At 35.1% G+C, this 12,748-nt stretch overlaps 1 protein-coding gene and 1 long non-coding RNA gene across 2 annotated transcripts in view; one reads left to right on the forward strand and one right to left on the reverse strand.

The window, feature by feature from the left end:
• Positions 1-12,748, reverse strand: part of LOC107588287 (neurexin-3a-like) — a 296,505-nt gene that overhangs the window by 265,184 nt on the left and 18,573 nt on the right. The gene's annotated exons all lie outside the window — the stretch shown is intronic.
• Positions 3,533-12,748, forward strand: part of LOC107588277 (uncharacterized) — a 13,725-nt gene continuing 4,509 nt past the window's right edge. The window contains exons 1-2 of the long non-coding RNA XR_001609560.1: positions 3,533-3,543; positions 5,656-5,658. This is a non-coding gene — a long non-coding RNA (uncharacterized lncRNA). The remainder of the gene's footprint in view (positions 3,544-5,655; positions 5,659-12,748) is intronic.

Below are 12,748 nucleotides of genomic sequence, written 5' to 3' on the forward strand. Positions count from 1 at the left end.
GTCATTTAAATATTGCTGTAAAAAACTGCTGCTAAAGAGCGAATACATAAGGGATAATGCACGGCTTGCTGTACATTGAACGATTTTAATGCACGACGTGAAGGCAAGAACCACCTGACGCGAAGCTACAGCTCGTTAGCTCCGCATTCTTCCCCCTTCAGATCAGAAAGAGATGAAATAGTGTGGCAAGATCACATTAATTATAACATTTAGCTACTTGAATGAATTTATTCGAGATTCGAGAGAGAGAGAGAGGTGACAGTTGCCTGTGTGAATTAGCCTACCTGCGTCTGTGCATCTCTCCAGTAGACTATTTAATTTATTTTATTAAAAAAAGTCACGGGGCAGCATTCTCAAGAAGTTTGTGTCCTCCTGAATGTTTGTGCACATGCGCAGCGCGATCTCCGATCTCACAAACCAAAATAATAGACATGATTTTCTCAGGCCACATGTAAAATCATATGAATTATTATAAAGATTATTAAAATGAATACATATGGATGACAGTTGATTACAATAATATTTCAGTTTATTTCCATCATTAGGAACAAATAAAGTTAATATTAATCGTGTATAAATAATAGGCTACTTCATTAACTTTGTTATTTACTATCCCTGTTGTAGTATTATTCATAAGTAAAAACCAACAAGATTTTTTTTTTCACCATGTTTCCAAATTCTCTACCCCAGGTCCAAAAGAAATGTAAAGATTGTACAAACTGAAAACATTAAATACTTTTGTGATCTATTTCCATTTGTTATTTTCAAAAGAGAAATACTGTCATGGATGTTTACAGAGCAGAGGTCACCTTTTTTTAATTCCAATGGGAGAGATGGACTTTTGTTTGTCTTTTGTTTATTATTATTTTGTGCTGTATTGTTGGTTACTGTGTTATTTCTGTTTCAAAAGCCAGCAATAAATAACACTTTAATATCTAAAGAGTGTTCATGTGATTTTATACATTAGTAATGTTGGGAAATGAATAAATGCACAATAATCGTCATAATCGTAAAACCGTGATTATTCCTCAGACAATAATCGTACCAACAAAATCTATAATCGTTGCATCCCTAGCTTCATGTGTGTTCTTGTTCATGTGTGTCTTCTGTGCACGTAGAGAACAGCGCGCGAGTAACAAAACGAGTTCCCTTTCACCTTTTCTTTCTGGAATTGTTTAAAATTCGCTTGCTTGTGTAAATACGAACAAATTATAAACTTATACTCTATTATGGTTACATTTTGCAATTAATCCACGGATCACATGCGTCCCGAACTGTGGGGCTCGGTCCGTATGGATCACGGATCAACTTCGATCCGTTTAACCACTAATTTTTAACTCTTGCCAAATCTGAAAACAAGGTTTTTAGCTTGTCAGTTGAATCAGCATATCAGGAAATGACGCAGGACAACTTAGTTCACAACTCAACCAATTAATTCCAAGTTTAGAATTGAATATTTAATTAAATTAAGGGTGTGATATCACGATTTTTGATCGTGGACGATTAAACTGTCTCCACAATCTGCTTTTGAAGAAATATTGTGCTACAGCGCACATTGTATCAGTTGCAGATCTGACACCTCTGTCTCAATATACTGTACATAACATAAATAACATAACATAAATTCACATTAAATGTTAACTCAGCTGTAGAGTTACACTCACAGGACATTGCACTTCACAATCACAAAAGTACATTATTTGAATGTATTATTTGAAAGCCTTGCCGGTTAAACATTTCATTCGCATACTTTTCGGACATGTGCTTTTTCTGAGTGCACATGCACACTAAAAAGCTCGTCAAACAGCGCCTGGTTACTGGCCTGTGTTACTTTTCATGCTTAATTGCACTAATACTGTCAAAAACACACAAAGTTTACATATAAACACGGTTGCTTATGTCTAAAATGAAAGTAAACAGTTGAGAGAAAAACGGATGAGTGCCTGTATATTAGATGCATGCAGGTCTTATAGTGACAGCAGTCTAATAGTACTAAACATGCTGCCTCTTTGGGGTGGGCGATATGACCAAAATCTTATTTCAATGGTATGAGAATTTTTATTTCACGATAACGATATGTACCTCGATATAGCTATTTTTTTGTTATTAAAATTAAGAAAAAGAAGCAAATTACAAGCACAACAGAACAAATAAATATGAAAAACTTTTAATTTATTCAGCTACAGTAGGCTAGGTTTATTTAACATGTAGTAAGAAATATTACAGAAATTGAATAAAGTGTATAAATAAAACACTGCATAGTCTTCACTGTATCAATCAAACATGATTAACATTAATAATGACAGACAGCAGCAGGTAAATAAGGCTGCGGTCTCTTTATGATCTACTGCACTGATACAATATACTGAAACATCCGGTTTTCACCCAACTGTTTTACAATTATTTAAAATATAACCAACTGTGTTTACTTGAATACTCCACACGACGGGCATTATGACATAACTGTGTGCGTATTTGACAATTCAAGCACAATAAAACACGAAAGAAATCCGTTTTTGCGATCGCATGCTGTCGAGAGAGGGGCATTCAGTGTGCGCGCTTCGGCTGTGTGTCAGTCAGCGCGAGCACCGCATTGAGTTCTTTTTCACTACTTATTGCACTTAATAACTCTGCCAAGTGCGTCCCACTCTTTGCATTCATGCGTTCATTACATTTCTCATTCATGCATGTTTCCTTATCACTCAAAAGGTGTACGCAGATATATTTGCATACCGTGGAATACACAATATAGCAAAATCTCTAACAACAGACACTTTATTTCACGATAACGATATATACCGTCATATCGCCCAGCCCTACTGCTGCTTGTCATTAAAGGGATAGTTCACCCAAAAATTTAAATTCTGTTTTTATTTACTCACTCTCATGTTGTCCCAAACCTGTATTAATTTCTTTCTTGTGCTGAACACAAAAGATATTTTGAAGAATGTGGGTAACCAAACAGTTGCTGGTCCCCATTGACTTTTATAGTAGGGGAAACAAATACATGTATAAATAAATAAGTACTATGGAAGTCACTGGGGACTAGCTTTTGTTTGGTTACCAACATTCTTCAAAATAACTTTTTTGTTCAAGAGAAGAAAGAAACTCGTTCAGGTTTAAAACAACTTGAGATTGAGTAAATACGAATTTTCATTTTTAGGTGAACTATCCCTTTATTGTTAATAAAACAACAAAACACAAAGAAAAATCACTCACTGCTCTTTATTAAATAACTTTAATACAATTACTTTAATAAGAATAAATGTATAATGTATACAGTGTATATAGTGTTTTATTTTTATATTTGTTCATTCAATTTCTTGAATGCTACTGCTAAATACACCAACTGTACCTGAAAAACAAAGCACTGTTTGTTTTATTTGTAATATGTATCTTTGTTTTTTTTAAATAACAAAGATAAAAGAATGACAAAGATTTTTATTTTTGCCCACTTTGGCATAAATATGTGCCATTCTTTTTTATTTTATATTTTGTTACCTTGTAAGGCTTTGTTTTTAAAATAGGGAAATTAGTTTGGCTGTACTGCTCAGTCAACTTGCAAAATAGTAAAACCAACATGACAAAGAATGGTGATTAAAAATGTGAATTGTGATTCTCTTGAAAAAATCGTGGTATGATATTTTTGCCACCCCTAAATTAAATTGAATATATTTCTGCTAAAAGTGATTCATTTTCAGCTCTGTTTGCACAGTCAACATAAAATCAAAATGGACCTCTATTACATTCTCAGTAGGGGTGTGTGATATTGATAAAAAATTATATCTCGATATTTTATGGGATTTTATCGATAACGATAATTAGACGATATTTTGCTGAGTGTGTTATTGTGCTGGTACCTTAAGGACTGCCGAAGACAGCTGACTCCTAATGTTTTTAATATTCTTCATATTCTGTGTGGTGGTCAGTTCAAACTGAAATTAATCTTTTCCAATAAGTTTAAACTGATTTTTGCATTTTATGGGCATTTTTACCTTTATAAAGCCATTTTTTCTAAAAGTGTCCATTATCTTTTGAGTCAAATTCTTACATTTAATCAGGGAATTAGAATAATAAGACATTTGGGCTGTTACCAAGCAAATTAAATCAACACAGAGGCTGCATCTGAAGGGGCATCTAGATGTATTTACACACATGTATTTTGTTTAATGCAAGACATGAATGCATTTAACCTGCAATTACAAATGCATAAATAATGTTTTGATATATTAAACATAAAACGTTTAATACTGATATTTGAAATGATTTAAAACATGAAAAAAAATCAAAAAAAATAAAAAAGAAAGAAAAAGCCGAAATTTGAAATGAAAACCGCCAGCAGGTGGTAGCAAATAATAAGTGAGTCATTGCGATTGAACCGAATCATTTAAATGGTTGATTCATTCAAGAACGAAACACCGGGTGCGTCCGAAATCACATACTGCTTAGTAGGTACTACATTTGAATTTGAACGTACTACTCGACCGTTAAAAAAGTACGTTCTATATAGTATGAATGCGAGTAGTATGAATGGAATTCGGACGTACTACATCCGCCATGTTGACGTTGTCACGTGACATGCGTCTCCACAACAGCGCCTAACTTTAAAGAGCCCTCACTACTGCGAACATCAGCAATGTTTCACGTAATTCTTACCACTTTCATCGGCGATTAGTGGCTGTATTCGGAATGATTTTTGTTGGCGAAATAGAGCAAAAACAGGCAATTTGGTGTCTAAAACGTAAGTCTCTTAATTAACTTATTGTTTATTGAATTCAATGTCACATTTGTTATCATGGTAATTTTTGGAGAAAAACGGCACTTTTCGTGTGAACTTGAATAACTATATGAAGTGGTATAAATATATAAATTTTCTGCCATCATGTCTTGAATTTGTAATCATTCTAAATGCATTTTAATAGACTGAATCATGCAGTGAAAGAAAACACACTAAATGCGCACACGCACTAGTCTAGACTTCACGTATTGTATGCGTGCGCTCTGTAGGGATGTTTTGAATGGCTTTTGCAAAATACTCGATAATGTCAAATCGCATATCGTTAAAACAACAATTACGATATTATCGCAGACGATATATATCGCACACCCCTAGTTCTCAGTACACATTCCTGGTTTTATTGTAATTGATACATAAGTGTGCATTACAACAAAAAAATAGACTTTCATCCAAATGCAACAACTTGTAGGTATGAAACGTCCACTTTTCACAAACCAATCAACTCACGATGGAGGCACTCGAGTCCCATGCAGCTGCAACGTCAAAATCCAGAAGACTAATTCGCCATGGGTTCCCTCTGTTGTTGTTTTTTGTTTTGTTTTTTTCAATTTATGAGTCAAATAAGGTCTGTGGTAAACATAACTTGGCAATACTTGGACGTTTTGCTCTAATAATAGGCCTACACTAAGTGAACAAAATATGTCTGATTAGATCAGTTATTACCTCTAATTGAGGCAGTAAACCAAATAAAACTATTCTGCCATCAGAAGAGATTCCAGGTAAACAGCTGCTCTTGCAGTAGAGCTGAACTAAAATTGCTGAATATTTTATTCAATACAGTCAACTTACCCAAAATAGCAAACACTCTCATACCAAAGGTCGGCTATGTTAAATTCATAAGCCATGTCGGATGCCAGTGGGTGTAAACAGAGGAAGTCCTCATCTAGCATAATGCTCCTGGCACATACGAGCAAGACTTGCAAAACCCTGGCAGCAAACTTGACACATGAGCACATGATGACATCCAAACAACAGCTTGTGATTAGACCAGAAGCATGAATGTCTGGTGGTCTCGCTCTCAGCTATGTTACCCATCACTCCCACTTCACTTAGATGGGGGGGAAAGTGACAGGGGAAATGGTAATCAAAGCAGTGACCTCTTGACAGGAAGTCTACACCTTCAGCATGAAGCTGCCAGCTATTCCCGACACGCCAGACCAAAGATGTGTCCATGTAAATATGTGTATGTTTGTGTCAGATCTGATGTGTCTAGTATGTAGACATTATTTGCGACACACAAATTCAATCCACACAGAAACCAATGTACTACAAGAAAGGAATATTAATACAGCAGACAGAATGTCATTATCTGATGAGTCACTTTCTCATTTCTCTTCTAAGCCAACCACGTTACAAGCATCTTGTGTGCAGATCTGCATAACACATAAAACCAAACCGTCATGCGGAGGAATACCTATAAGCGTACACGCACGTACACGCACATAGCTTGGATTTCCCCATGTGTAGAGCGAACCCATTTGTGCAGACTGATCGTACCGTTTAATCTGGGACATGAAAGGGTACAACACTGCCTTTGAAGTCTTTCATTTCCTAAATAGAGCTTTCTGAGAGACGAAGACCCACTGTGTTTATAAAAAAAAAAAAGAATACCCTTTTTCTCCCTATGCTTTTGTGATGGTGTGATGCCGGATGGTGGATCTAAAGACTTGAAAACATTAACCGCCTCCTCAAAGGCATGGCGGTGCTTGTGTCATTTGGATTTCTAACACCAGAAACAGTGGCTTAAGTTGTAGCTAAAAATAAAAAAACTTGTGCTAATACTATTGCTTGCTTTTTAACATCTGAAAGTGTTTCTCAACTAGCAAATTAAGTTTCATTAAAGTCACCATGAAATCAAAAGGGGGCCCAAATACTTTCTGAAAAAACACTCCTGGTATTATTGTAAATGATTCATCAGTGTAGAAAAACATTTGTGTTCGTAATCTTCCATCATAACGTAAGAAGTTGTTTCATGTCTGAAACACACTTCCTTTTTGGCTAACATCACCATGCCCTCTTAATTCAGTTCATAATTCATCAGTTTTCTAAAGTAGATATCCTGGTGTCTGGCCCCTATGTTTTCTAAGCACAACAGATGTGTGCACCAGATAACGACATTCTGAACCTGCTATTGACTTTGCCTGAGGTGAAACTGTCTTTTGGGCCAATGGGAATTCTCAACTGATTTACGGAAACTACTGATTATATCATAACACTATTAAAGGAACAGCATTCGATTTTTTTTCCCTTGCCATCAGCTTCCAGTTACATATTTGAAAGAAAATGTTCCAAACGTATTGTGAAACACCAGCAGAGGACATCTTACAGTTACTTATGTTCTAAAACATCTAAGTTCTAAATTGAGCACTTACACTGTAGGGACACAGTAACTGCCCTCTGATGAAATATTGCTTGCTTTGAAACAGACAATCATCCTTCACTTTTTTGCCTGGCTCTTGTTGGCAGGGCATCTCATCTGGCTTGAGGTCACAAACTCTATCACTCACAGAAAGGCCAGATCAGGTGACTATCTCAGGCATCCAAAGCACTGGGGGGTGTTGCACACACCAAACACAGGCACGACACCTACACTGGTTACTTTTGGTGTGTGTGGGTTCTAGGAATGAGAAGAACAGGAAAGAATAGATGTGCAGCATTTAACCAAAAGCACAGGTCAGAGTGTGAACAAGGACAGGATCCTGTCTCACAAACAGACAATTACAGCAATGCCAGGCATTAACAAAGTGTGATTAAAATGTTAAGTGGCCAGATTATCAAAAAAAAAACACTACAAACTAAAATCAATCCATTCAACAATGAAAACAAATTCCTATTTTTGAAATTTGCTAAGTATTAAACTATTAAAGGGATAGTTCAACCCAAAAATGAAAATTGTCATTTACTCACCCACAAGTTGTTCCAAACCTAAATGAATTTAATATAATAATAGTAATGATTATTTGTAATAAATTTAAAACCATGTTCACACAGTAAATTTAACAAACAATTACAAAGAAATGGCAAACAACATTTAATTAAATGTGAGACTGAAATGGCAATTTCTTGTAAAATGTACTCCAGCCAGCATTTTTTTATATTAATTAATATATATATATATATATATATATATATATACATATATATATATATACATATAAATCAGTAATGCATTGTGCATCCCTTACGAAAAAAAATTTTTTAAACCTGTGCAGGCACACAAAACAAGCCTTATTCTCTGCTTCCTTTTTAGTGACTGTACAACCTGCAGTTGAGCATGTGCTCGGTGAAGTCCAGTTTATATGTGTGTGTGTGTGTGTGTGTGTGTACACACTTAACAGGTTCTCAAGTCCAGGCCAGGGCTGACCTGTTTCCTCATGGCGCTTTGCCCAGGCAAGACTCATGCATATTTCACAATGCACACAATTCAAACAGTGGTCAGCACATACACACAAGGCAGGTTAGCCAGGCTCTGGGAAAATGTGGGTCAGAATCTGCCATCCACCCAGAGATTCCGCCGGCAGTCTTCGTAATCGGGTGTTATGCTGTGTAGAAAGTAGTTTAGTTGTGCTATTATTTATTTATTTTATCTTTTATTTATGTTTTTTTTTGTAGAAAAATATACATTTTAAGAAAACACATTTTTGTCTTTTTGTCTGTAATAACTGACTTTATATTTTCTTAATGCTACAGTTAATGGATATGAAATTGAAAAACAAAAAAACCTGTATCCAAGTCCGACATCAAATGACACTTTTTCAAGCAGGACGTTTGAAGTTGAATGGAATGCAGCATAATTCTCAAAGCTATCGTCAGCCCTTAAGCGTGTCAACACATTGTGAGAAATGCAAGACTTCATTACGAAGGTTGATATTATGAAAGTGTGAGTCAGTACTGTGAAGCACTGTATGTGGATTATAACAGGAAAGGAAATTAGCATTAGGAATAGCTGTGTGAGCTACTCTAAGATTTCCATTGATGCACAATCATGCACAAAAGCATCCGTTTTGGTTAGATTTAGCCAAGATCAGTGAAAACCAGCCCAGGCACCATGCTAACACAGCATCCCAAACAAACAGCTCTAGAGGAGTTACCATGGCAGCCAGGTTCCGCTTGAGAGGGGTATCGATTACTAGCAGGTGTAGGTTGTCTCATACATATCTACACGCACACATTTACTTAGATATCTAGATGAGGATATAAAATAGACGTCCGTTGTTTTTATATAAAGCTCATTATAATTACTATAGACCTTTACAACAACAAAAACATTGTTTTTATTCCAAATAAGGATGTCGCCAAATGTTCCACAAACTGAGGTTTTGGTATATTTAGTTAACTTCTGAGATGTAAACACTCAAACACTGTCTAAATTGCATCACACTAATACACTAACAGATTCAAACTTTACTGAACCATAATTTTAAAAACATTGGAAACTTACCAGCTATTTCAATTAACATGATGAATCTGTTCCAAAACCTTCAATGATGTCTTCAAATTTGGCCAAAATTACGTACAGCCTTGAGGCAGCACTTTGCTTAACTAATTCCTCCATATGCAGCTCACCATGATTTGTGAAGACAAATTGTATCTGTTCTAACCAAACTTTGCATCCCTAAAATAGAGATGAAAACCAGACTACTAGAAACTAAACTAAGGAAAATGTACTCATCCTCAAGGCCATTTAAGATGTTTGTTTCTTCATTGCAGCAGATTTGGAGAAATTAGAGTCCAAACAGCTGATTTTTATTTATATTTTTTGCCCAGAAGCGACAGTTTAAACAAAGTTAAAACACCATAATGATTGATTTATTTCTTGCAAACACAGTTTTTCACTTCACAAGACATTAAATGATGGACTGGAGTTGTTTGGATTACTGGTGGATTATTGTGATGTTTTTATCAGCTGTTTAGACTCTCATTCTGACGACATCCATTCACTGCAGAGGATCCATTGGTGAGCAAGTGTTGAAATGCTGAATTTCTCCAAATCTGATCCAATGAACAAACAAACTTATCTACATCTTGGATGGCCTGCAGGTGAACAATTCCTTTAATAGTATCCTACTGGCTATATTCCAGATTTATTTATATCAGCAATCCTCTTAATAAACAGTAAATAAAGATGCTTACTACTTCCAGCATTTGCATAAGACTACTGCAAGCCTGCGCAAACAACTCAAATAACTCTCAATCAGTGATGGCTAATAGTGCTAATATGCTCATTTCATGCTTGTCAGAATTAAAAAAGTGATTGTGGGGATGAAAGCCCTTTGCTGTCTCCAAGTACACAAAGTAATGAGGATCAATAGATGCATTGCTGGACATCAGATGTTCACATCTGCCCACTTCTAACAATGCAATTACAGCTTAGCACTGTATGACCTCTGTCCAGAACCAGATATCTACACTCAGTGACTTGCATATAAACTCTCATTGCCACAAACACATGCTTTATCATGGATAAAGATAAATATTGTCTTGACCCTTGCAATGGAGGAGTCACCAAAAATACATGCATAAAAATGTATCTGGCCTATTTAAGCCTTTTTTGCATTACAGCCAGCACAACATTTAGAAAATATTTGAAATATTAAATATTTCATCAAAAAGTATGCCTTTAATTTCATATAAAAAATGTTGAAGACAAAAACATCCTGAAAACATGCATAAGCTTATGTGTAAAGTAAATAAGGTTATCTCTATCTCCATTGTTTTGCTCTACTAGAGAACTCCATTAGGTCTGGCCCAGTCTTATTTTTTGTCAGAGTCATAAAGACAAGTTGTGTCATTTCTGAATGAATTTCCATTACTGAAACATGACATTTTCAAATGACAAATAACAACCCGATGCTATTCAGAATGTGAAAAAAATCATATTATTGTTTGAAGCACAACATTTAAAAAAAGATGTAACCAAGTGATTGAGATGTCTCAAAAAAGAATGAGAGGTAATATCTTAAAGGAGATACAGTACCACACTAAAGATGTCATTCACTAGTGTTATACTTTCAAATTCTGTATGTGCAGACCACCATTTGCTCCAAACCCTCCCCTCACCAGAACAGATTGGTTAAATTTTACTAATTGATGGGGTTTAGAAGAAGCAGTCCCTTTTGCAAATGTGCCGCCTACTTCTGCCTGATGTCTGATGAGACTGGCCAAAAATATCTTGCATTCATCAGTCAGAATACATACAGACATCTAAACAAATTTAAGTTATAAGCCATACAAATGTTTAAACAGCCTTTCTTTCTTTTTGTTCATTTCCAAAGAATAAGTAATAATGACAAAAGTTTTAATAATAATACAAATTATTATTATTACCAACAAATTATTATAGAATTTATATCAATAAATTATTATTAAAACAAAAAATTATAAATATAGCACTTGGCCTATTACCCTATTCTGCAAACCAGATTGTGAGAGTAGTTTTTACTCATTTTACACAGTTTTCCGTGCATCTGATTTCTTTCTTTTTGTTTATTTCATTGTGTCATGAATGCCTATTTCAACAAATAATTAACAGTCTTTTGTTCACCGAGCAACATCCAGACTAGTCCATCACAATCAGAGTGGTAGACTTGTTCTCTTGCTTTGTCAGGGACAAAAGACCGCCACAAGCCAGTTGGACGGGAAGACAATAATCACATTTAGCCATAATCAAATGGCACTTGTTCCCTCTGGGGACCAGATAGGAAATCGTTGTGTACAGTAGCTTAATATGTCAGGTGTGACTCAGGGAAATTGGAGGCAATTATGGGCATAACTACATTTAGATGGGTAGACCGGGGTGTGGAAGAGTAAGGCTTAATTTTTTTGTTTGTTTGTGTGTACATTAGGGTTGGGTACCGAAACCGGGTACCAATATGGCACTGGTACCTATGTAACCAGTATGTACTAGAAACAAATCAGAACGCAGATTTCGGTGTTTCATTTCGGTGCCATGCCTGAGCGATCGATTGAAATATTTGTCCTCTGGTTCTCCGAAACGGACATAAGAAGCATCATCACCGGCACCGCACATGAAAAATAATTTCCAGACAGAAAATGCACGTGAATTCAAGTCAGAAAACTGTAATAATACAAATCTAACAAATCTTTGTAGTAACGAGAGTGTCCATGTTGTTTCACATTCCGACTTAAAGGCACAGCTCGGAAATGAGAGCATCCGAGGAGCGCGTGAATGCAGTAATTACACTTGCTCTGATGGCAGCAGGTAGCCTTCCGTTAACTAAGCTAAACATGCTTAAATTAAAATGCCTAAAGCTAAACGTCCCTTGTATTCACATTTCTAAACTTGTTATCCAACAAAAGAGAACATTATAACCTTTTTACTCCACAACACCAGTCAAATGCTTCTTGTGGCTTCTTGTCACAGAGGAGGCAGAAAATATGTTCTATAAGCTACTTTAAAAAGAAAACATCGATTAGCATTGGATTATAAATATACTTAATTATTATGAAAATACCAGAGATGGCTTGAATAACACAGATAAACTATATTGTCGCAGTCGAGTGTTCATTGTCTTTGTTTTATCATTCAAAACGTTTATATGTTATGTTTACTCAGTTACAGCTATAATAGCCATGCCTTTGTCCATATAAGGGATTTCCTGGAGGGAATGAGTTCTGCTTCTTCTGTGGTATGTGAATTTTCTGTGCGAGGGCGCCCTCTGGCATCCAGTATGAATGAAACAGACATCATGTGTTTATAGTGCTAATAGCCAATCCATCATTTTTTGGGGACTTTTTATTTATTTATTTATTTATTTATTTATTTATTTATTTATTTATTTATTTATTTATTTATTTATTTATTTATTTATTTATTTATTTATTTATTTATTTATTTATTTATTTATTTATTTATTTATTTATTTATTTATTTATTTATTTATTTATTTATTTATTTATTTATTTATTTATTTATTTATTTATTTATTT

Source organism: Sinocyclocheilus grahami, unplaced genomic scaffold (assembly GCF_001515645.1).
Source record: "Sinocyclocheilus grahami isolate Dianchi unplaced genomic scaffold, SAMN03320097.WGS_v1.1 scaffold101.1, whole genome shotgun sequence".
In the NCBI taxonomy this organism is placed as follows: domain Eukaryota; kingdom Metazoa; phylum Chordata; class Actinopteri; order Cypriniformes; family Cyprinidae; genus Sinocyclocheilus; species Sinocyclocheilus grahami.